The sequence below is a fragment of the Monopterus albus genome, unplaced genomic scaffold (genome assembly GCF_001952655.1).
Source record: "Monopterus albus unplaced genomic scaffold, M_albus_1.0 scaffold367.1, whole genome shotgun sequence".
In the NCBI taxonomy this organism is placed as follows: Eukaryota; Metazoa; Chordata; class Actinopteri; order Synbranchiformes; family Synbranchidae; genus Monopterus; species Monopterus albus.
In genome coordinates this window covers 407,960-434,010 of record NW_018128247.1, presented here as the reverse complement: position 1 = coordinate 434,010, position 26,051 = coordinate 407,960, and the positions used below count along the sequence as shown (strand labels likewise).

General features: G+C 40.9%; 1 protein-coding gene across 4 annotated transcripts in view; it reads left to right on the top strand.

The window, feature by feature from the left end:
- The first annotated feature begins 5,829 nt into the window (after nt 1–5,829).
- LOC109951175 (disks large-associated protein 1-like) overlaps nt 5,830–26,051 on the top strand; it is a 169,065-nt gene continuing 148,843 nt past the window's right edge. For 2 of the 4 annotated variants that reach the window (XM_020585495.1, XM_020585494.1), the window contains exon 1: nt 5,830–6,048. The gene's annotated coding sequence lies outside the window, so the exon portion shown is untranslated. The remainder of the gene's footprint in view (nt 6,049–26,051) is intronic. The other 2 variants (XM_020585496.1, XM_020585498.1) reach the window with 2 other exon arrangements.

The following is a 26,051-nucleotide window of genomic DNA, read 5'->3' as shown; positions in this document are numbered from 1 at the left end:
ATAACAACAATAGTAATAATAATAATAATAATAGCTATTTCTATGCTTTTCTGTTGTTAGGGGTTTGTGTAAATGTGTGTGTCTTCAGCCCCAGGTGGTTTGATTACTTTGAGATGCATAAAGAACGGTGTCCGAATGTTGCTGAAAGTTAATATACTGGTCTTGTGGGTGGATGTTATTTTTTCTAATGTCATGTATTGTCTGAGAAGGTTTATCCAGTGATTGATATGTAATGATTTTTTTGTTTTCCAGTTTAAAAAGATTGTTTTCTTGGTGATACTTAGAGAAATGAGGACTAGGTTTCAATATTTACTGGTTGACAGGTCCAAATAGCAATAAAGTAATCAGAGGTGCTACCCAGGGTGCATTGTGAACAAGTGTCTGTGTCAGTGAAACTCATTTTAAACATTTTACCTTGTGTAATATGGGTCCTGTGAATGGTCTTGCACTATATAAGTTGTACATTTACATTGCTGGCCACAGAAAAGATATTATTGCAGATTTCCAACCAGAAGTCAGGTTTTGGGGAGACAGCTAAATCATTTTCCCATTTATTCATTGGTAATGTTACTGTTGTGTCATTATTTGAGATGAGTTTATAAAATTTCCTTGGGGTTTGTAGTTTTTATGATCTCTGAGGAACCGTTCTCCCCCAGCTCTGTACTGCCGAATTAATGTGTTGAATGATATGAACTGTCTATTTTCAAATTGGTGATGAAGGTGCTGCCATAATGGAAAGTAGATCGAGTTATTGTGTAGCTGAAAGTCAGGACTGTGTCAGATCGGGGTGTATTTATATGGTGTTAGTGGTTTTATTTGCTTTCCATCGGGCTTTTGAAGTTGAAAAGAATGTGATATTCATACAGTACTTAATTTCTTAATTGTGTGTGAAGGCAAGGTCTGCATTTGATTTTGTTCTATTTCTATCCATTCATTATTACAATTGTTCTTCTGAATCCATTTAATCAAATATTGTAATTGATTCACAAGAAAATAATGAAAATTTGTCACTTCTAGGGAGATTTTAGTGTTTTTTCCAGTAAAATTGTAACATTAATGAATCAAGGGATTTAAGTCATGTGTGGGTGTTGTGGAGAGCATTGAAAATAAGTAGTTAATTTGTGGCAGAGTTTTTATTTTGAGTGATGAACAAGAGAGGAGAACTGGACCAGCATTGAAATCATTGCCTACCTTTTTTTTAGCAGAGGGGTGTAGTTGAGGTTAAAAAGCTCAGATAGCCTGGGGGAACTATTGAAATATTGAGACAGTTAATGTTGCCAGTGTGAAGTAGGCGGGAACAGTCTTGAGCTGCAGAATTCCAGCTGTTGTGCTAATATGGTGGTTTTGCGCCTAAACATTCTGTCTATAAAAATAATGAACAGAATCGGTGACAAAGGGCAGCCTTGGCAGAGTCCAACATGCACCGGAAACAGGTCTGCCAGCAATGCGAACCAAGCTCCTATTCCTATCATACAGGGAATGGGGAATGGACAGCTCGTAACAATGAGGCCTGCACCCCATAGTCCCGAAGTACCTCCCACAAGATGTCACAAGGGACATGGTTGAATGCCTTCTCCAGATCCACAAAATACAAATAGACTGGTTGGGCAAAGTCCCATGAACCCTCCAACACCCTAGTGAGGGTATAGAGCTGGTCCAGTGTTCCACGGCCGGGGTGAAAACCGCACTGTTCCTTCTTAATCGGCCGGATTCTCTTCTCCAGTACCCTGGCATAGTTTTTCCCTGGGAGACTAAGAAGTGTGATCCCCCTATAATTGGAACACACTCTCCGGTCCCCCTTCTTGAAAAGAGGGACCACCACCCCGGTCTGCCAGTCCAGAGGCACCGTCCCCGAATTCCACGCAAGCGTGTCAGCCAAGACAGGCCCACAACATCCATATACTTGGGAAACTCGGGGTGGACCTCATCCACCCCCGGAGCCTTGCCACCAAGGAGTTCCTTAACTACCTTGACAACTTCAGCCAGGGTAATGGACAAGTCCCCTCCCGAGTCCCCAGCCATGGATTTCTTTATGGAAGTGGTGTCAGAGGGATTGAGGAGATCTTCAAAGTACTCCTTCCCCTAGCCCACAACATCCTCAGTTGAGGTCAGCAACACTGTAAACAGTGTTGGCAGAACACTGCTTCTCCCTCCTGAGGTGCCAGACAGTTCTCCAGAATCTCTTTGAAGCCAACCGAAAGTCTTCCTCTATGGCCTCACTGAACTCCTCCAAGGCCCAAGTTTTTGCCATGGTGACTGCGAGAGCTGCGTCCCGCTTAGCCTGTTGGTACCTGCCAGCTGCTTCAGGAGCCCCATGAGCCAACCAGGCCCAATAGAGCTCCTTCTTCAGCTTGACAGCATCCCTTACTTGTGGTGTCCACCACTGTGTTCGGGGATTGCCGCCACGACAGGCACCAGAGACCTTACAGCCACAGCTCCCAGCAGCCGCCGTGACATCGGAGGTGTGGAACATAGTCCATTCAGGCTCGATGCCCCCATTCTCCCTCAGCACCTGTTTGAAGCTCTGTCGGAGGTGAGAGTTGAAGACCTCTCTGACCGGGGCCCCCACCAGACGTTCCCAGCAGACCCTCAATATATGCTTAGGCCTGCCAGGTCTGTCCAGCTTTAGCCTCTTGTATTTCCTTAATTTTGTTGTTTTGTCGTATTGCTGCTACTAGTGGTTTGATAAAAATGGCACATAGAGATGGTGAGTGTGGTCATCCTTGTCTGGTTCCCTGGTGAAGAGTGAAACTTTCTTAGGTGATCCCTTTGTGCTTACTGTGGCCCTAGGTAGAGTGCTTTTATCAAATTGGTGAACGATTCTCTAAAACCAAACCTGTTCAGTGTGCTATTGTTATCAAAAGCTTTTTCTGTCTAATGATAGGATTACAACTTTGTTTTGTTTTTGTTGTGCAGGATTAAATAAATTAAATAATCTACAGATGTTGTCAGAAGCATCTCTGTTTTTAAAGCCTGTTTGGTCTGAGTGAATTCATGTTGGGGTGACTTCTAGTGTCTAGGGCTTATCTGAATCAGGGTAATCTGAATCTGAATCTGCTTAACTGGCCAGGTGTGCCGGACACACAAGGAATTTGACTCTGGTACAAAAATCTAATGATTTTTAGATCTGGTTTTAAGTGACCCCCTCTACCCCCACCCACCCAGTACATACACAGATATGTTCCCCACAATGTCCGTAATACCAGGTGCAAACACACACCCCACCCTGTCTCATCAGACAGTTCCAGGGACTTCACAACGTTATGTCAGGCGACTCCTGCTCCACATAATGAAGTGCTGATTACTGTGTAAACTGTTTAATCATTAGCACTTCTTGTGCTAAATACATTTACCATCCTTGCTAGGACAGACACTAACTGCATCCTGAATCCTGAATGTGTCATAACTGCAAAGAAATGTTATGTATGAATTTGGTACTATCGGGAAAACAGTACGGACTTGTATAGATTATTTTCTGCTTTCTTTCTTTAATGACGATGAAGTGAAGGAATTTCAGGGATGCTTACAGGCAAAAATACAATCAATGACAAAATCGTCTCAAACCAGAGGTCCTCCTTCTAGTTTTTTATGCCATTCAACCACATCTATGTCAATTTGTTGATGAAAGAAGACCATGACATGGTTTAAAGTCTAGAAAAAGCTCATAAGTGAACCCTGACTGAAGATGCTACAGATGAGGAACTTCTGTATTGAATCTAAGAGATGCCAAATTGTCAGCTATACTCCTGCAGAATCTCACTCGGGGCACCAGGGATGCCAGGAACAAGCTTTGGCCGTTGGTTGAACAGACAAGGAAAGATGGAAAGAAAGCAGGGTTTAAAGGCCTGTTCGCCATCATTAACACTATCTGTGAATGGTGTATGATCTTTGCCACAGATATCTGAAGAGAACAATAATCTATTGATCCCCAAATAATTCAACAATATTATGCCTTCTTCATTCACAACTTTGCCGATTTTGAAGTGGATCTATTTAGTTTCATAGATTTTGGTAGTTGTGTTGTCCCATCTCTTGTTAAATATTTCATTTTTATGCTTATGTCTATGATGTTCTCAGGGTGAATACTTGGTACGAATTGTACATCATTTCCTCTGTAATTTGACTGTAATGGTGCCAGTGAATGATTAGGAGAGGAAGATAACTAGAATAGGAGTAGAAGTGGGGAAAAAAATCAGTAATGCTATGCAGCCTCATTACGCATCTTATAAGCACCTTTCATCAGCGGAGCTATTTTTATTTATTTATTAATTTTGTGTTGTTGTGCACTTGCATTGGTCCTGTAACTACACTGAAATATTTTGGTCAGACATTCTTGCTTTTATCCAAAGTCAAATTCTCAGTGAGTTCTCTTTATCCTTTAAAGACATTCTTTTCAGGACTTTTGAAGGATGTCGACAACAAATATTGTTTAACAAAGTTATGTTTATAATTAGAAAATATTATATTAATATATTTAATAACAGAAAACCTCTGATGACTGTCTTCATAAACGATATCCAAAAATACTTAAAAATAAATGCCAAAGCTGATAAAATATTATGCTTATGTGAAATGTATAGTATTGAATTCTAATATTTTTGTCCTCCCCAGTTACATACATGAGAGGATCAGATTATTAGAAACACTGCTGTAGTCCAGTACAACACCACCTTTAACTATGACCGCAATAGTAAACACATAATTGAATTTATACATTTATGACAATCTCCCTAAAAACTGAAACATTTTGAACTTCATAAACACAGATGTTAAGGTGGAAGTGTTGTGCATACAAATGTTCAGGTGTACCTAATAAAGTGGCTGGTGAGCTTGTAAGTTATAAACAAGTTTAATAAAAATAATTTGCTTATCACTAATCATTCCTGACCTTTGACCTTGAATAGAAATCCGATTTGGACCATTGAATATTAAGTTTGAGAACCCCTGCCCTAAATGCCAGAGGGGTCATTGTGTGGTTTTTGTTGATCTGATAAATTGCAAATACATTTGGTAATGTAAACCACTATGTAATCTTGAGACATCTTGTAGAGCGTGTCAAATAAAGACTAGTTGATGTACAAATTTAGTTTAATTTTATATAGTCTACTAACAGTATATTATTATGACTTTGTTATTTTACTTGCTATTGTGCATACATGGCATATCTCTCAATTTTCTGTTTATTTAAGTTACCACCAAATAAATGCCAAAGCAAACCTGGACCAGGAAATACTAGAGTAGGGTTTAGCAGGTTTCAAAGTAAAATCTAATAAAGCTGCAACATGGAGTTTGCTGTGTAATCTGTCCTACAGATAGGCCATTAGAAGTAAATGCTTTACATACGAAGCACATAAAAAGGAAGGTGTGGGGCACCACTAGGTTAATCTTTCTTGGTTTTGAAAAAAACAAAAGAATAATCTGCTAATAATTGTACATGGTTGCTCATACTGCATATCATTTACTGTAATTCTGTATAAATACACCTCTATTGATAGGGTTTGGAGAAAGTGGCGGCTATATATGCCTTTAGGTGTATTTATACTTCTAGGAACTAAAGTTGCAATAGGTGTCAACACCTTATCCTACATGAAACTAATCTCCTCTTGCGAAACCATAGTTCAGACAGAACATCTAAACAGACCTAAAAATAAAAGGGTCCTACCCATTTTTTTTTGTTTAATTTGACATATTAAATACGTTTTGTATTTCTGCACATCGAAAATACAAGTTAGTGGAGTACTTGGTTTTATTTGTCAATCAATCAATTCCATTTTTAAAATGTTTGCCTTTGTCACACATGAAACGTGTGTGCGCTTTTATTTTTAAAGCAAAATCGCCCGTTTTCCGGTGTCACTCTGGCTAACGGTGCCTAACTTGCCGCAGGTCACGGACCGCAGGCTTGCGCCACTTGATGCACCCACATTCACGCACACACACGCGCGCATTCCACCAGTGACTGTAGTCATCGCCTTGCTTCCAGAAACGGACGAGCTTTTGGATTTAGCAGCCGGTGCCTCCGTTCAGCGATGCTGTGAAGAGCTGCTCCAGGTAAGGTGGTCATTAATGTGTTAGTACATTCAGGTTCGAGCGCGCGACGAGCTCGGGATTCAACAGCTTATCAATGCGACCGCTGCCTGCTGACGGATGACTCACACCGGCGAGAAGGACCGCCGGTGATGAAATGTCACCGGTATGTATGCAATGTGACAGCCGTAGTCATCGGCCGTGTGGTTGAGCAGGTATATGAATCCACGTTCACGTTGCTCTCGGCTGCACTGGCGATAATGGAAGCTCCAGCAGCAGCCCCGATGCGTGCCATTGTCGCGCGTGGGGAGATTCACGCTGCTGTCGCATTTCACATTTCAGTTGCAGTTGAATGTGGCCTTGCTAATTTTCCAAGTGTAACGTCACTTAATGCCTCACAAAATATGGCGAGTGAATCCTAATATATTCGTCAAACTTTAAGCTAATACAAAACGCGCCATTAATTTCAATGCAAGTCAAAGTTTTTGGATTGCTTAACGCTGTGACAACTCGCTACCGCCCAGCCAGCGAACATTTCTGAAGGAGAAATGGTGTGGACAAGAAGCCCAAGCGTGACCAACGAAGGTAGACTGGTGTTATGTATGGCAAAATTATAATAATCCTCCAACATGCAGGGTTTGTGTCAGTAGCTTTATAGCCATACCATAAACCATCTTCATGAGAAATGATATGCGTTGTGACATTGATACATAACAGGGGTCCCCTAGCCATGCGTATACATAAAAAGGGGTCCCCTAACTACACATGCTTTGATGCTGTTGGATTCAGTGCGCATATGCAGACGACACTACAACAGCTGGAAGGAGGGTTGCTATGGCGGAACGACTGAAGCTCATACGGTTGCTATGCTGGCCGATAATTAGAGCGGCCTGAGGTTAAATATAAAAGGCTCACGTGACGTCAAAAGTGCGATGTGGTATCGTAATTTTCGGCGAGAATGGCACATGCTGTATCTTCTCTTCCGCTTTAAGTTGTGAGCTCAGAGCAGGAGCGTCAGTTTTCGTCTGTGATGAGTAGCAGTTCCTGCATGTTTCTAATTCAAGAAGACCAACTGGTAATGTTAACAGTGTGGGCAGGGTGTCAGCTCTGAAAGGATTATTTTTTTATTTTTACATTCCCACTCAAACATGGAAAGCTGAACCACAGGGTACATCACTTTCAGGTACATGGCGTCTTTTCTTGCAGGATGGACTTAGTGGTGGTCCTCTTGTAATGCCCCACATCCAGGGAGAAGCTGAGAGCTCTTGGCAGTCAGAGGGGGCCGGGGACCTGTTGTGGGCCCTTAAACAACCTATTATAAACTGTATGGAAACGCAAGACAGGAGGGGAAATTTATGCAAACAGAGAAAAATGCAGATTACTATGATGTATTTCAGAACTATGGACATTACTATGGATTTATCATAAATTATTGATCTACTGATATAGTATTTTTATGCAGAAGCAACGCGGTTTATGCACGTCTCACACACTCTTGCTCATGAGACATTTTTTCTAGCTCAATAAAGTATTACATGATAGTTTAAGGATGAGCATGCCATGGGCTCTTTTAACAGTGCAGGTCCAGGAAAAACACCGCACACAGTACAGATAGTTGCAGGAGCAAACAGTGCTAGTGTTAGCAGCTACCTCGAAGTGCAGAGCATGCAGAGCTTGTGTCAAGTGTACTGTACAGGGAGTACCACCAACCTTGCAAGTAGAAACATTACGAAGGCGACACATTGTTGAACCGATGGAAACAGTACAGGTAGCTGAGAGAGCAGTTAGTCGGAGGCAAGTAACATAGCACACCGGCTGATAATTGCACCAGGTTGGGCTGAAGTCAATAATGAAACTATAAGCTATTTCATTTGCAAGGACACGTGCTTGTGTTGTTGAATATGTGGGATTTGGAGAAATGACAGTGACTGAAGCTGAGGCACACAATAGCAAGTCAGCAGGATTTAAGTGAAAAATGCATTTCAGCTCTGTATTTCAACTTACTGTTCACTGGTGCCCATTGTTTATTATTGTTAAAAAGACTAGACATCATGTTTTATCTATTTGGCTTTTGCTGCATGAAATACAAAACTGCTTTGAGAAAATACTAAAGCCATTTTCAGTTAAGACACGGTGGGCGCCATGCTCCATTATCAAAACCATTCATTTCTATGTGTTCCACGGTGCAAGAATGTAGCACAGATGCCTGCCTTTCCTGCGCGGTGTGCTGAAGTTAAAAAAGGTCAACTTGAGTGCAGTGCTCTGTGATGACACCTCGACGCGTCCAATTACAGAGAACCTGATGGACCACAAAGAAAATGGAAGAGAAGCTGATTTTGGTGGATTCATCCCTCTTCTTCTTTGCTGCATCCCGTCACAACTAAAGCCAGAGCTTTTTGCTGACATATAGATAGATACCTTGTGCATCCAAGTCTGCTGCTTGAAAAAGTAAAGAGCCCATGTCATGCTCATTTCCAGTCATTTAATGTTTACTCTTAGGTACCTCTAGATTCTCTTTGCACTCATTGTAACTCCAAATAGTCTGTAATTATTTCAGAATGTTAAAACCAGAGAGCCTCAAAAGTGAACAGCACAACAAACCGCAATGGCATTAATTAATTTGAACTTCTCCTCCATGGATAGGTAAACAATAATTGACACATGACAACCGTGAAAGAAAATGCGCACTCAGGGTAGAGCCACAGCTTAGCAATGTTCAGCAATCCAGCCGAATCAACAAACATGACAGGCCTCCCCACTCACAACAAAAAGGAAAGGTGAAACAAAAAATAACAACTGCAAAGAAAGCAACTTAGCAGAATTCGAACTGTGTTGTGGGTGAAGACACTAAAACCACACCCAATCGCAGAAATGAGCCACCTGTCATAGGTGGTGCCGGAGTATTTCTCTTGCTGGTGCTAAATTAAAGCTTTGGTATTAACTAGTGGGGCTGCATAATTTGAATTAATTTAATTGCTAAGTATGCTAGTGCAGAGCTTAGGAAAAGTTGGTTTTAGTAGGTCTGTTCATGCATGCATGTCTATTCGAATACCACACAGCTGAATAAAAACTGCAAAATAAAATTAAAAATAGAAAAAAAAATAGCTATGAGCAGGTTGAATGTGCGCCGCCCAGGAAAGGTCATGTTTGTATACCACAGGTGGTCTCACTCTACTGCACTCTTAATTGGCTATCCTCTGCAGCATTTTCAGAACCTAACAAGCGGTATACCTGTATTTCGCCATGCATAACCTTCCAGGCTGAGGCAGACTGTCCTGCTTGGCTTTACCACTGTATTTTCTCTGTGTCGGGTCTCTGTTTAGAGGAGGGAAGAACTGCACCCCTCTCACACAAGCAGTCAGCTGAGCAGAGGGAGAACAAACAGCACTCCAAAGTGTAACAGTCAGCAATAAAGGAGACTGTATTCAGTTTATCAAACAGCTGTTGAACAAGCAGAACACAGGCTTGCAGAAATGTGATGTCTTCACCCCTTTGCCCGCAGTCCACTCACTGAAATCCGTTTTTCCTCTGAACCAACAAGTGACGTCCATGTTTTACTTCTGAACTAGTATAAGTGAATCATTACACACTTGTAATGCAGACATTTATACAGTCATGGGTGACTGCTCTTATTACTTGTAGGGCTGTCCTGAATGGCAGTTTCTGGGTTCCGGATGTCCGGATATTCAGTGGTAATAATCGCTGGATATTCTCCACACGCTGTGGTGGCGGGGTGTTAATAGGCTGACATTGTGCTGCAGCTAAAAGTCCCTCTTTGTACTTTTATCTGCAGGCTATTGTGTTAAAAAACAAAAATTTAATGAAAGTTCTTATGTGGTATTTAATGTAACAGATGAACAGATGACCGGTCTTCTTAACAATTTGCATGTACACAGAATGCTCTACATTTCCATCATTGATATGAGATCGACTGATAGTTTTACCGGTGAAGACGTCTCACTCTGTTGGAGTTGTTAGAACAACAGAGAAGCACTCAGTTCACTCTGGTTATTCAGTTGTGTAACAGAGTGATGTCTCTAAGTTACCACATACTGTAAATGATCTTCAGCTAACAGCAGACAGCCATCTTGATTATTCGAATACTAAAATTGAAAAACGATTACCAGCCCAATAAATGAATATGAAATGACTTTAACACATCAGATAATTTTTTGGTGGAGCTATGGTGGGGCTAAAGCCCCACCCTAATGCCACTAATGCCGCCTGTTCTCATCATGGATGTATTAGAGGAGAACATGTAGGAAGGATGCATTTGTGGGGCAAAGGCATAGCTAGCTAGCCAGCAGACCGTAGACTGTAGTAGGTGTAGAGACCACTGAGTGATGGTAGTAGACGGGAAAATATGGTTTTGGTGTTTATTCTCTTTTGTGCTGGTGTTTGAACAACAGTGGACGGTGCTCAGCTCTTACACACACACACACACACACACACACACACACACACACACACACACAGTGAGCAGACAGGTGCTATCACTGCAGTGGGAATAGGGAGCCCTGGAGAAGTGAAAGTGAAACTTATGGCTGTTTAAATTACCTATACCTGTTAATGTACATGCAATAAAACCTTTGCGAGTAAAAAGCCAGTAGAAGTAATTTAATGAAACACCTACTAAACAAGCATAAACTAGCAGACAAGCCACAATTTCAGCATTGCCTGCAATCTGCAAGCTTATTAGGTGAACAGCTAATAGCCTAGTGATGGTCTATCCCAGGGGTGCCCACTACGTCGATCGTGATCGACCAGTCGATCGCAAAGGTAGTGTTGATAGATCGCGTGCCAATCAAAAATAAATTAGATGTATCCGGCGTAAAACATGTGCCAAATGTTAACATGTGAATGGTCAGTGTGACCATTTGCTGTGACGACCCTTAACGGGAAAAGCAGAAAGTGCCAATCATTCATATATAGCCTATCATCCATTCTCCCTATGGCATTTGCTACTTGATTGACATGCAGGGCAGCCAGTCTGAGATCTTGTCTTTTCTGACACGAGTCAACCACATGAGCTACTGCAAAACTCCAGTGAGCGAATTACCTTGTCAGCCTTCAAATTAATGTCTACTAAAGGGTATAAAATGAGTGGGGGAGCCGAATCAAGTAAGAAACTGAAAACATTCCTTCCGGAATCGGAGGAGGACTTTTTTTCCACAACGTTATATTCGAAATGCATTTTCTTGATCTACCATCTACCATCACTATTCCGAAGAAGGGAAATGTGGAGTGGCACTTTCAGACTGTTCATAAAAACTACAACACTCATTCATACATATATTTTTTTGGGTGTGTGTGTGTGCGTGTAGTATTTTTAACGTTGGTTGATCATTTTGACTTGGTCATTTGAAAAGTAGCTCGCAAGGCGAAAAGGTGTGGGCACCCCTGGTCTGTCCTATGCAGCAGTTGTATGGTCCATGTGTGGCCATTATCTCCCCTCTCTCACTTCTCTCTCCCTCCACCAGCTATGGTTGGTTCACACCTGGTCCACCACATTCACTGTTCATGTACTCCTACTTTTGTCATTTTTTAATACTGACGCAGCAGCATTCAGGTTATTTCTATTGAAAAACAGATCTATGGCCGTAAATTTTCATCTGTGCTCAGTCTGATGAGTGCCCCTAAAAATAAATGGAAGCCTAGAGCTCTGCACTTTTCTAATATTACCCTGTTGGGGAAAGTGGTGAAAGAAGTTCTCAGATCCCATACGTAAGTAAAAGTAACATAACAATAGTGTAAAAATGCTCTGTTACAAGTAAAAGGCCTGCAATCAAAGTGTTAAGTAAAAGTATTAACATCAAAACATACTTAAAGTAATAAAAGTAAAAGTACACATTATGCATAATGACACATTTAATATTACTGTATATCACATTATTGTATTATAATTACTGAGGCATTATGGTGTTTTTTACATTTAGTTTAACTAGCTTGCTTATAAGCTTATAATTTGAATTACTGCTGAGCAGCTTGTGAATTTTCCACCTGAGATCAATAAAGTCTTACGATTATACTGTATTTTTTTGATGTGGTTCTGAAAAGTAACTAATAACTAAAGTTATAAAATAAATGTAGTGGAGTAAGAAGTACAATGTTTGCCTCCAAAATGTAGTGAGGCCAAAGTATGAAGTAGCACAAAATCAAAATACTAAGTAAAGTACAGATACCTCAGAATTTTACTTAAGTACAGTACTTGAGTAAATGTACTAAGTTACTTTCTCATATCAACTCTAAATTGCCTGTGTTGTTGTTTGTCTCCAACTTTGGAGAAAGATTGTAATATTTTTGACTGAGTGTCCCCTGGTTTCCTCTTCTTAGGTTGTACCATGCTCACACTAGTGTTAATAATGTTATGTTGTACTAATGTTAGTTTATGGGAAATCATCTCACGTTTACTCAAACTTCATTACAACACAGACTCAGTCTATGATGATTACACAATGGTCTGTTATATGTTAAACTTTTATAATGGCACTCATTACTGACACTGTGACTTTGGTGTAACGTATTGAAAGTGCAGAAAAACAAATACAGTGACATTGCGGTTCCATGAGACAGTATTAAATATCACAACTTGGAGAAGTCTGGGTGAAGAATCAGTGAAGATAAAGCCTCGTTTCCATAAACTTCGGTGTGTGTATGGACTCTTAAAAGTGCTACTCTAAGGTTGCACGCGTTCATGTCTTCTTTTTTTTTTTTTTTTTTTTTTTTTTACCAGAGGTATTAGAAGCGAATCAGATTGAAGCAGGTTCAAGAGACATGGAGAGAGGCACCTGACAGAGATTCCCACACACAAATAATTATTTGTTGGAATGGCAGGCCGCCATGCCTGTACTATTATAGGGGGAACACTGTGCATGGTATGATAACCATTTGTTTTCATACCATAGTATAGTATACCATGAAACCGGGATACTGCTGCAGCCATTTTTGTAGCTTAGGGGGAACTATAAAACTGTGGGCTGTCACACAGTGTAGTGTAGCAAGAGTCAGTATATAGTGCCTTTCTTTTTTCTTATTGAATCAGGAAACATTGTGAATCAAGAATCGATTCTGAGATTTGAATAAAAAATTAAATATAATTAAATTGTGTTTGCCAAAGATTCTCATTTCTCACCCCTACTAAACTGTAGTTGATGTGGTAAAACATGTAAAAACAACATTGTGATTCTTAAGCCATTATGCTCTTACATCATGTTTACAACACTATTCAAGACTAAATTCAATTCTTTTTTCTCCCAAGTCAAAACACATCTGTTCACAGAATTAGTATCCATCAAATGTTGAGTACTAGAATTTCCAGGCAGTCTTGTAATGTTTCTTGCATCTTACCTGTATAACTGTGTATTTGACCTCAGAGTCAGCCTGTGATATCATGAAGGGAGTGACAGTTTGTCTTAGTAGAGAGACATTCCACTGTAGTCATTCAAGCTTGCTTCAAGCTGTGCAACTGCATGACATTCATGGCAAATAGTTGTTCTGTGCTGAACAATATATTCTTAGTTTAAGATCTTTGGTTGCTTTTTGCTGATTCTTGAGTGCAATTGGAGAGAACAGTTCATCTCTAACCTTCTTGAAACTACTTCATTACATTAGGTAGTTGATGAGTCACTCATGGTGTTAGAGAGAATTCATGTTGGTGCTTTCACAGCTCTTGGTTTTGACATGCTGCCTAGACAACACATCTTGTGTGAACATGAGTGGCTTGGCACGTATGACTTATGATGATGACGTGTCTGAAAGGCTTGTTACTCTTCACTGTTAGTTCAACTTGGTGTGAGATGTTCATGCTCTCAATGAATTATTTTGTGGTGGAATTTTTTTTCAGGTTTGCAGTTTCATTTATACTGTCTCATTTGGCTTGTTTCAGTCATTTAAGGAAGGCTTCCCTGATTTTTAACCAGATTTCTATCTTTCAAATGTGCATTGTGTGTATCAGTGATTAACATTAAACTTTAAACTTTAGTATTTCCTGTGTGAAAACCTCTTTGCAAACACTTATAAAAATGTCCACCAGGTGATGCAGTTTTGCATCCCATGGCGGGCAGTGGAGCACAGCAGAAATTCTAGTGGAACTACAACCTACAGTTCCACACTCCTCTTCAACTCACCCCACATCCTAGCAACTGTGCCCCACACCCCACACCTGTGCCTCACTGGACCGAGAGCAAAGCAGTCGTTTGTAAAGTAACAGTTTGAGTACAGCAGATATGGATGTACCAGTGTGTTTGGAAGGAACCAAATTTTTGAAATAGCTGTAGAGTCAGACTTTCAGGGTTATTTGAGCCAGAATACAACCCTGAGGAACTTCAGCACATGGAGATGGAAAGGAGGGAGGCAGCTGCAGCCAAGAGACAAGCATAGGAAAGGATACCTTCACTGTGTCACTTCAGACCGGGAATGATTGGTGGTATCTGTGCGACAAATGCACACCAGCGGAGACAGAAACAGAATCACTATACTGCAATGAATTCCAACGTGCACAGTTTCTTCTAAATGAAGTTGCCAATTCCTATGAGGGGGAGCACCAGTATGTGTGACAGCACACGTTAGTTTTGTCTTAATCCTGTGTCTACACCTCAGGCGCTTCAGCTGTTTCTGAGACAATCTACAAGCTTCAGGTCTGTTTGAAAAAACACCTCCAATAAAGCACAAAGCTTACCTTTATGTGGCTTGTTCAAGGGTGGCATCTTCTTCTGGTGGTTGGGGGATACCTCCTTCACCTGGTCCATGGCCACCAAACAGAGAAAGTTAAACCTGCCTAGGGGGTACTAAAACACTGGTGTTCCTCTGTGATTATGACTTATTTAGTTTCCAAGATCCGGCTGATGCAATAGTATGTTATTTTATTTCATAAAAGGACTGCTACTGACTGCTGCATTATATATTTTTTGCAACATAGAGACACAAGTCAAGTGAAAATAGGTGTTGGACCATCATTAAGAGCTGGAGAATGTAGAAATAATCACAAATAACTTACAAATATGTGTGTTTGTTCTGCTGTGGTATTTTTTCTGTGTTTAGGTTTTAAAATGGACGTAAAAGTTCTTAGATTTGATTTTAAAAAGTGTGCAAAAACCCTATGTTCAGTTCTAGCTGGTGACTGCAAGGTTGGAGGTTCAATTCACGATCCGTAGATGGCTGCCTTGGTTCTGTATCAGAGACAAATTCCTTGTGTGTATAACATATTTGGCCAAATAAAGTGATTATCATTATCATAGTGGAAGACAAATGAGAAAACCTTACATCACTTAGCTGTGCAAAGTGATGTAAGGTTTACAGAACATGTATTTATCATGTTGGTGCTCATTTGCAGCTAAGAAGGGCACAACATACAGAGTACATCGACATACTGGTGTTTTTAGCAACAAATCAGACACTTTAGGCTACAGTAACAGGTGAAACTCTCATTCACCTCTGGAGATCTTGTCTGCATTAATACAGTAACAACAGTGGTTACTTCCATTTGATTTATTTATCTCATTTCTTACTTGAAAATGCATGATTGCACAACTTTTATTTTTACTTGCAGTTTAGTCCCTTTTGAATGTCTGACAATCTCAGAGGCTTTTGAACATGCACATTACCTCAGGAAGAACATTTTCATTAATGTAAAAAAGTTTTAATTATTGTTAATGTTTACGACAATCTGCTGTTCACTGCAACTGATCAAGAAAAGAAAATCAGACTCAAGGACTATTGACATGTATGTTGGGGAGGCATCTCAGAATAGCCTAGTCTGTGAAAGATTGATTTTTAGTTAAACAAGGTATGGATGCTGAGTCAGCATCCATACAATGACCTGCCTTCTATGCCTTTAATTCTTTGTCTAGTTATCTCGGTGTAATGTTTTGCTGCTGTTTGTCGGACTCATTTTTTGGTCAGTTTGTTCACAGCATAAATCAAAATGTAATAAATGGATTTTGATGAAATGTTTTTTGGACAGGTAGGGTAAGGCCTACGGTACAATTAATTTGCTTTTGGTGCTGATTCAGATCATCATCCAGATCCAGAAATTTTTTAAAGGATCTTCACCATTCTCCAGACTTTACTCTCACTTTGCAACAGTTTTTAGGTGCACCAGTACGACTTGCAAATATGCCAATTTGTTTTATTTATTCATCATTTTATATTATAAAACACTAAGAGGGAGCAAGAATGTGTGTGTGTCTGTCGCAAAGCTATGGTCACCATAACAATATGGGTTGGGGACAATTCTCCATGGGATGTCAAATAGCCTACTTGTGTCCAGTCCACAAGTAGGCTACTCTCACTCTTTCTTAGCCCTTTGGTGGTGATGAAACAAACTGCCAATTTATTTTTTCAAAAGAAAAGATCATTCGGGCCGTAACATGACAGAAATCAGCAGGTGAACAGGTTTTGAAAAAGGCAGACTTGTTACGGCTAGCCGTCAGGATTAGAAATTGAGGACCCAGTAATTGCAGGACCTGGACACAGACTTCAGATAAAAAGGATTTTTAATCAGGGATGGTAACAGAAGGTGTAAGAAGTAGTGTGGACGTTACGGCTGGTTACGGACGACTGGGAGGTGTGTTGACTGGACCACTAGTTGAGCAACCCGGGGTGCGGCGAGTAGAGGCAATCACTAAATTGAAAACAGAGGAGGAGGGTGAGAAGACTAACCAGATCAGTAATGACTATGTGGGAAATAATGAAGGGGACCTGGGTATGAAGAATGATGCTATGCAGGGAGACAGGAGGTGACGAGGTGACTGCTAGTCGGTGTGTGGATCCTCTGGTAGGGGGAGCAGTGGCTCACAGCTGATGAGATTGCAGCCCAGCTCTATGCCAGTGTGGAAGGGGCGTCTGGGAAGCTGAGTCACCGTGGATGGTGCGTACCGTCCCACAGGATAATCCTTAAACAAAAGCTCAGATTGCGAGGAGACAGCAGGATGTGAAAACAGCAAACAAAAACCAAGCTGCCCGAAACAATAGTTCATACAAATAAACTCAAGGGGACTTCCTCTGGTAGAAAGCAAAAAAATCAGCTCACACTTTGGTTCAGAGTTCAGTTCACAGTTCGGTTTAGTTCAGTTCAGTTCAGATAAATGCAAAAACAAACACAGGGAGGCGACATTGGTCAGTAGACAGCAGTCCACGTGTGAAGTGCCCAAGGACACTTCGACACATGGACTGCCAGCACCACGATTCAAACATTCTTGAAGGTTTGAATCTTGGTGCCGGCAGTCCACGTGTCGAAGTGTCTTTGGTGGCGCCGCAGATGGCTGCCATCGGTTCTGTACCGGAAACAAATTCCTTGTGTGTAACATACTTGGCCAGTAAAGGTGATTATCCTTATCCATCAAGGCAAAAAGGAAACACAGGTTAGTCAGATCGGAAAACTTACTGATGATTGTGGGACATCGAGAGATCATCTGGTGACGAGGACACACCAATGCTCACCTTAAGTACAGCTCCGCTGATTGGGAGCAGGTGTGCCTCGCCGCTGGGAGTGCACTCCAGCACCTGTCGGGGCGGAGCTGTTGATGGAACCAGGGCAGGCAGACGAGGTGCTGGGAGCGCCAAGAGGCTTCATCAGTTCTGTCTGATGAAGAACTGATGAAGTGTCTTGGGTGAGAAGTGAAATGTCTCCAACCTAGAAATCTAGTCCAGTTGATTTTTTCCAAGTTTTTTCAGTTTACTATGACCTGGATGACTGAGAATCTGCACAGAAATCTTCAACACAGTTAGGCCTACTCTTAACCTGCACGTGTTATCAGTGTTCCTCTACACACCTATAGCGGTATAAGTTAGTTTTGCTTTATTGTGTTTAATATAATGCTTGGCTGTTCACGTGTGTTTCATATTTACACAAATGCAACACAAATGAAAATGCATTTAGCACCCTTTATTAGCAGCCTACACAACCCACCATTATATTCCTAAATCTATCATTAGCATCATAATATACATAGCACCATAACCATAGGTACATCATAATTTATGTTTCATAATTTATTACATTATTAAGTAACATTAAAATTAACGACTTAGCGTGAGCTCCAGGCTCCCCGTCTTCTGCAATGTTAACTCCAACATGTCTTTTCTTTAGGTGCTAACACATTAGCCTCATGCTCTCCTGCCACTACAGATACATTTTGCATAGGTGGCACCGGACAGTCAGTCTTGTTTCTGATTGTAAAATAATGTGCTCCCAAACTTTAGATGAATTGGCGTTCCACTATTGTCTGCTGTCACAAATGTTTTTGCATGCCTCATTGATGTTCTCACCCAGTCGTCGTCTTCTGTTTCTTTTTCTTTTGATCGGCAGCCTGCAAACCAACTTGTTGATGCCACTTGGCGAAGTGGTGTGTGGAACAGTAGCACTCACACAGTCGCTGACCCGGCCTGTCTGCTCGTGGCCATGTCACACAGCTATGTGACTAGATCTAACTAATCAATAATTCAATTTGCTGCCAACTATGTTTGTTAGTGATTTTATTGATTAGTTGCTGCAGTCCTACTGAACATGAACAGGTTTTGTGTTGGTGTTTCTAAAATTTTCAGTAAAGAGCACCAGTGCTACTAGTAGAAAAAGTTCAGAGCACCAACACGTTTGTTCATGTTCATTAGAACTGCAACAATTTTATTATTAGAACAGTCGAGACCCCTGGCCCCCCACCCCTCTGGCCACCACCACACAGCAATGCCAGTTCTCTGTCATTCCAACAACTCCAATGGAGTGAGACGTCTTCACTGATAAAACTATCAGTTGATCTCATATCACTGATAGAAATGTAGCACATTCTGTGTCCACGCAAATGCTTATGAAGATCTGTCATCTGTTCATCTGTTACATTAAATACCACATAAGAACTGTCATAAGTTTTTTGGTTGTTTGTTTTTTAACCCAAAGTATTGTAGCTAAAAGTACTAAGAGGGCAAATTATAGAACTACCTTCAGTGTGCGAGAGCCTACATGGGGTCTTGGAAGATGAAATAACACTGGGTAGAAACATTTTGTCACTTCATCTGTAAATTAAAAAATATTTTCACCTTCACTGCCTGAATAAAAAGCAACAATATCACACACCCTGAAGTGGATCAAAGCCTACCTCATGACAGCATTGTACAAACTGTCTTTACCTGCTCTCAAAAATGCCTGTAAGATGCTGACTGGGACATGCAGGATACGTATTATTTATCATGGCTCATAAGCTGCTTTAAAGCACTGCAGTAAAGATATTCACAGATTCAAACACAAACATCTCCTCTTAACCCTAAACAACAATCTACAACTTGGTTTTCATCAAACTGAGTCGTCCTCCATGCTGGACAAATTGATCTCTACATGCAGCTGCTGTGAGACAGGTGTGCAGGGACTGTCTCCACCGTGGAGGATGGAGAAAAGTGTATATGTATGTGTACACGCTGTCAAAAATGTTTTTGAAAATTTGTAAATGTTCCCACGACTAATATGGAGGTTATTTTGTATTTGTTTTTCTGCAGTCAAATAAAATGCATTTGACAGCAAACTTTGGTACTGCAAAAACTCAAAATAAATTTCTTTGCAACCAAAAAAAAGTTTTGGATGTGAAATATAAACTGAATGAAATCAAATCACCTATTTTCATTTCAAACAAGAAAAAATATCATTTAACACTTTATGCAGTTTGTCAGTTTTGGTTGCGCTCCTAGAAGTTTTGTTCTTGGTGCACAGGTTCTTTGTTTCCAGGAAGCCTGTACCAGTGTAAACAGATCTTTTTCAACTCCCAAAAAATAGAAAATATAGAGTTGTTCATATTGGGCCCCCACCATGGCTGCTCCCAGAGACAGTCTGCTGCCATTCCAAATGGTGTGTGTGTCTGTGGCGTGTCTCACTCATGGCTCCTTCCCCTGCTCTATAACCTTAACCTTTGTCTGCTCCAGTTGAGTTGAAAAAGTGTCAACGGCTGTTCTCTCGGTCTTATCTTGTTCACTTGTTTACTCATTGCCTTATGGGAGGACAATGTACGTACATACACACTGAGAGCCACTGTACCAGAGTCATATTCCTCATGTGTCCTACACATCTGGCCAATAGAGCTGACTGATTCTGATTCTGCTAAACTCTTTGTCAGTCTCCTACCTTACAATTTCCACTGAATTAATGTTTCAGAAAATGTTTAGGTTGGACTTATTCTGTGTTGACTGACAGTGCCAGTGTGTGTGTGTGTGTGTGTTTACTGTGCCTTCATGCCTTCTCTTATACAGTCTATGGTTTGTGTGTGTTGTGTTTGTTGGGACATACCTTTCTGGAGCTAAATTAATTGTTTAGATTAACTGACTAATAAGTAAAATAGTTGATAGATTAATCAGCACAGTGAATAAGTAAGTGATATCAAGCATGTGGTGCACCAAAATGAAAGAAATAGCATCTGGTTGTCTGAATTACCAAATGTGCTTGGTAAATACTTTGGGATGTGTGTATAAGTGGGTGCACACAGAGCAACAATGAGCTAATCCTGCTTTGAGCCTTATTACTGGAGAAGTGCCTACTATGGAAAGTGGAGCAGAGTGAATCGTGGGGACAGCCTAGCCAGATGGAATCACTCGGATGCTGTGTGTGAGAGAGAGGATTCCCTGTTTGTCAGTTGGTGCTTGTGTTGCCCACTGACCTCAGAGATAAGAGGAGTATCCCATGGGAAAAGCAGTCTGTCTTAGGGACAGTACCCATGTAACAATAGAAACATGTAAGGATATGCTCCAATACAGGAAGCTGAGTTTATATTTATAACCACACTAACACCAGCTTTATAAACCATGTCACCAGGAAATCATTTGATATGTTTCTGTAAGGAAATAAGAGTGCCGTAGTAGCTATTCCAAAAACCTCCAACTTAGTCAGCATTTTTGCACTTCTGGTTCCCTCACGCTGCGTTTTTGGTTAGATGTGTAAAATAAAGTCTGTGGTTACCACAAGGCAGCTAAAATTTCACGTTCTGTTTTATGAAAGAAAATATGTCAGTAAATACAGATGAGGAACATATTAAAGTAAAAACTAATCCATCAGTCGGTGTAGTGACCATCAGGGTGTGCACTAAGACTTGGTACAGTGTATAGATGCGTCCAATTCCACCATGTTAGTCACTTACATCTGCAGTAGTGAGGAAGCCGTGGCAGTGATGTTGAAGTCATGGTGTAGTTAATTTATAGCGTAACAATAGCTTTTTACTTCTGGCAATCATATTTATGCTTCAAATATAATAATCCATCAGAAGAGATTCAAGTAAAAAGTTTCCAACACATAAATAGGAAACCACGTGAATTACCTGATTTAAGCAGTTGTCTGGGGTGATTACACAAAAACAGGGTCGAAGCGCCAAAAAGGGATCCAGGGATGATGCGTCTGTTTCAGAGTCAGCTTGGATTGACACATATGATAGATTGGAACTCTCAGCTTCGTGTGATGGGCGAGTGGCAGACCTGTGGATAAATGGGATGACAGTATTGCAGAGTTTGTTACATACCATTTCTACAGTGAGAGCAATTGTTTGTGGATAACTTTTTTATTTTGCAGTCGCACACAGTGCAACCTTTGAAAAAAGTCAGTTGCACCCTAAATTAAAACTAAGTCAAAAAATTCAGCTTTTAGAATGGCACTGGTGGATGTCAGGCAAGCTTGTTTGAACACACACAGCCAGGAGAATATGACCATTCAAGGAACTTCATAAACTATCAGATAATACTTTTCATTGTTAGAAAAAAAGTCTCACAAGTGAGAGTTTGCGAGACTTGTATAAACTGAGAACATAAGTACACCTCATTTTTTGAGCGTTAGGTCATGTCTAAGATGATAATTCACCGCCGTAACATTGTGGATACGTCATTATTGTATTATGAATATTGTTTTACAATTGGTATTTAATATGATGCCAATCCACAAGCTAAGGCCTCTTTCCTTAGGACATGTTGTAACAGCACTGCTAGCTTAGTAGTCTACTAGCTTCCAACATTTGCTTTAACTTTAGTGTTGTAGGGATGTTGTACTGAGCTAATGTTGGTAGCTAATATATTGTGTTGTTAACGTTACATCTGCAGTAGTGAGGAACAGCCAGTGTTATCCAAAACAGGCACAGGTCTGTAGAAATTAGGTAATTTCTCTGTCCCACCAGTTTGATGGAAGAGCTGCAGTGTGTGTTGCTGAGCTGCTCTCGTTTGTTAATAATTTTGGTTTTCTGCTATGCTAATGTCAAGTCTGTTGATAATGGGCTATGAAGCATTCACACTGTTCTCCACATTTGGCTTTTAATGCTCATTATCAAGTTATTAATATGTGATCAAATAATGTGCTTTACTGAAGAAGAACTAACATTAGAGCACAAACCAGCTCCTGTGTATGTGTATCTGTGTGCTGTATGCTGTCTGTGTGCTGTACTGACCCCACAGTTGAGGGCTGCCGTTTTTTGTTCAATCAACAAAAAGCGATTTTTAGCATTTGTGAATCAGTTCAGAATAATAAAAGATATGAATCGCAATTCTTATGCAAATATTTTTTTTTATCCCATCCTTATAAAGGAAACACAACTGGTGAATCAGCACCAGGGTAATTGGTGCCCAAAGCTCATTGTGTGACTGTAGTGAAGACTACCCTGTCTGCTCTAATGCCACAGAAGAGCTACCGTAGCAGAAATATCTGAAAAACCTAATGCTGCCAATGATAGGCAGGTGTCAGAACACAGTTCATTACAGTTTGCTCTGTATGGGGCTGTGTACCCACAGATTGGTTAGAGCAGGGCCGCCCAATACGTCGATTTTGCCTTGTCCTTGCTGGACTGCTATTCTGATATCAAGGTAGTGTCGGTAGATCTCGTGTCAATATAATGAGCTTAGTTAATGCTTTCAAATGAAAAATGCAACATTTTGGGGAACTTCCAAAACATCGCATCAGAGCTGGAGATGCAATGGAAAGCATGTGCGCAACTTGACATCGCGCTACAGAAAGCAGATTGACAATTGTCGGTCAGAGTTTGAGAAACGCTTTCAAGACTGCTTGAGGCTGGGTACCAGCAGCTACTGTCTGGACTATGCAGTCCTGGCTGATTACATTCAGTGCAAGTCATCAGAGTAAACTAATGAGCAAAAAAGTACTGAACTGTAGTGTGCCTTAAGGTTCATGCAGCTATGCAAGGTGCGCCAACATATATTGTGTTTAGATAAGGTATACTCCGTATATAAATAAATATATGTTTAGTATTTTAACTGTAGGTAGATCATTTTGACTTAGTCATTTGAAAAGTAGCTCGCAAGGCGAAAAAGTTTGGGCACCCCTAGGTTAGAGTATCCATGCTGGCCCCTGTCCACCACCACAATAGGCACTGGAGCATCAAAACTGGACCACAGAGCAGTTGGAGATGTCATGATTCTGTCCCGCTGGCTTCCGGTTTCCTGCTTTTATTCTGACACTACTTTCTGTCCCCAGCTCACCCTGACTCCCGGGAACTTTACCTCATCACTTTCATTGATTTCACCTGCGCCTCAATTACCCACACCTGCTGACAACAGTATATAGCAGCTCCTCACCCTGTGGGAAGCTGCCAGATTGCTCTTTACCTTGCCTAGACTCTCCAGCTGTTTTTTTCCTAGTACCTGCCAATCTGAGACCAAAAGCCTTCCTGTATTACCCACTAATGATTTTGCCTTGTCCTTGCTGGACTGCTATTCTGATATCAAGACTCCGCCTGTACTACCGACCAGAGATTCAGCCTTGCCCTCCCTGCCTGATCCCTCGATACTCTTTACCATTCCCGTCTGACTCTGTTTCTCCTGCACCTGAGCTCCCCGAAGCGGACAATAAACTCTGTTCTACTGCCTCAGACTACTGGCTCTTTAATTGGGTTCACACCTCCACATTCACGGGAGCTTCACGCACCACCCCGTGACAGGAGAAGGTTGCCTGGTTATTTAACTGGGGAGGAGATGGCACCAGGAAGCACAATGGGACAAATGCAAGCTGGTGGAACCAATCTGATGCTCTTGGCAATGCTCCTCTTGGAAACCTTGGGACCTGGCATTCATGTGTATGTTATTTTGTTAAGTACCACCTATTCAAACATTGTCGCAGACCAAGTACAGTACAACCCTTCTTGACACTGGTATTTCCTGATGGCAGTGCTGTCTTTCACCAGGATAATTCTCTCTGCCATACAGAAAAAAGTGATTCAGGACTGGCTTGAGAAACATGTTGAAGAGACTTCCAAATTCCCCATATTTCAATTCGATCAAGCATCTGTGGGGTGTGCTGGAAAAACAAGTCAAATCCCCGGACAACTTACAGGCCTCACAACTTACAGGACTTAAAGGATCTTCTGCTCATGTCATGATGCTGATACCAGAGGACACCTTCAGAGGTCTTGTGGAGTCCATGCCTTGATAGTTCAGAGCTGCTGGGTAGCACAAGAGGGATGTACACGTTATTAGGCAGGTGGTTTTAATGCTTTGGCTGATTGGTGTGTGATTATACATGCAGCTTGAATCTTTTATCTTGTTTTCATTTTCTCCTGTATGAACCAATGTTATACTGTCTCCAGTAGGCAGTATTGCTAGTAGACACTCCAAAAATCAACCCCAAAGCACATGAAGAATGTAGGTGATTAAATGTTGGTAAGAATTTATTTGTTTCAGGGAAAAGAGAAATTGGTTCCATATCAACAGAGTATCTGTGTGTGTTGAGGTGGCTCATGACTTTGGCAGTATAGCAGGAGACAGGGAAAATGTTAGTCTCCTTAGGAGCAGTCAGAGAGCTGACAGTTGAAGGATTTTGCCTTCTCAGCACACAGCATGCTGACATGTCTCAGAGGACATGTTGGGTTGAACACTCAGAAGCAAATAAGACCCTCAAAATGTTTAACAATATTTATACAAAATAAATATCTAAACTACACAGACATTGAGTTTCATTAAAAGTCTTTTAGCATGCGTTTGTGGCGGTGGAGTAAAGAAGGCTGTCATGATGCAGAATGCAGCTATTTCACATGAGGTGGCATGGCAAGCTGCTGTACAAGTTCTGTATAATGCCTGTTTGCCTACAGTGTTGACACACTGGGTAACGTCAGACACGATTACAGAGCCGTGCATGACTGCCATGTGGCTGTGGATAATGAAAGCAGGGAGCTTCAGGAGGAACAGCCCCAGAGAAAAACTTGCAACTTCAAACAGAGGGAAATACAAGGTTGTGTATTCTGTCAAATTGTTTCAGTATAAGAACTTAAACTTGATTGTCACAAGTGCCTTGTAACAGAAAAAAGATGCCCCCAATTGATATGACATGTCAGGGCTCTAGGCTACTTTTACAGTGCTACCAAGTCTCTGATGGTAGCACCTGTGCCAGATTTGGCAGAACTACTTTTGATTTACAACATGACATAAAAGAAAGCATATGTATCACTGCAATTTGTTTTAAATTACCATGCCCTCAAATGTGCATATTATATATGATAAAATTTGGATTTAGAGACTTGCATCATATAGTTGACAATGGAAAATCAATTCTGGGACCAATCCACCTCTTTTGAAGTCACTTTAGTCCGTTGCGTAGGCCTACATTTATATGGTAGGTAGGTAGGTACTTTATTGATCCCACAGTGGGGAAGTTTCTGTGTTACAGCAGCAATAGAGAACAACCAACATAACACCATAAGAACAGACACATAAGAAGAGAACTTCATAGAAACACGGAAAAGAACACAACAAGGACACAGTTGCTGTAACTTGCTGCCACTCCGCGCAGTGCAACAAAGAACACTTAGTCTTAAAATAAAAAGTTACATAAAGGCAACAAAGCATTAGGACCGATACGCACATGAATTATAAAAGTAGCGTCATCAGAACGTTACATTTTACACAGCACAAATAAGTAGTGATGTACCGAAATGAAAATTCTGGGCCGAAACGAAACCGAAAATTTAGGATGCATTTGGCCGAAAACCGAAACGAAACCGAAAATGGCTTCTTTTAAAAACTTCAAATTTTTAAAACACGCTTACTCTAATTTAATTGTGTGTATGTGTATA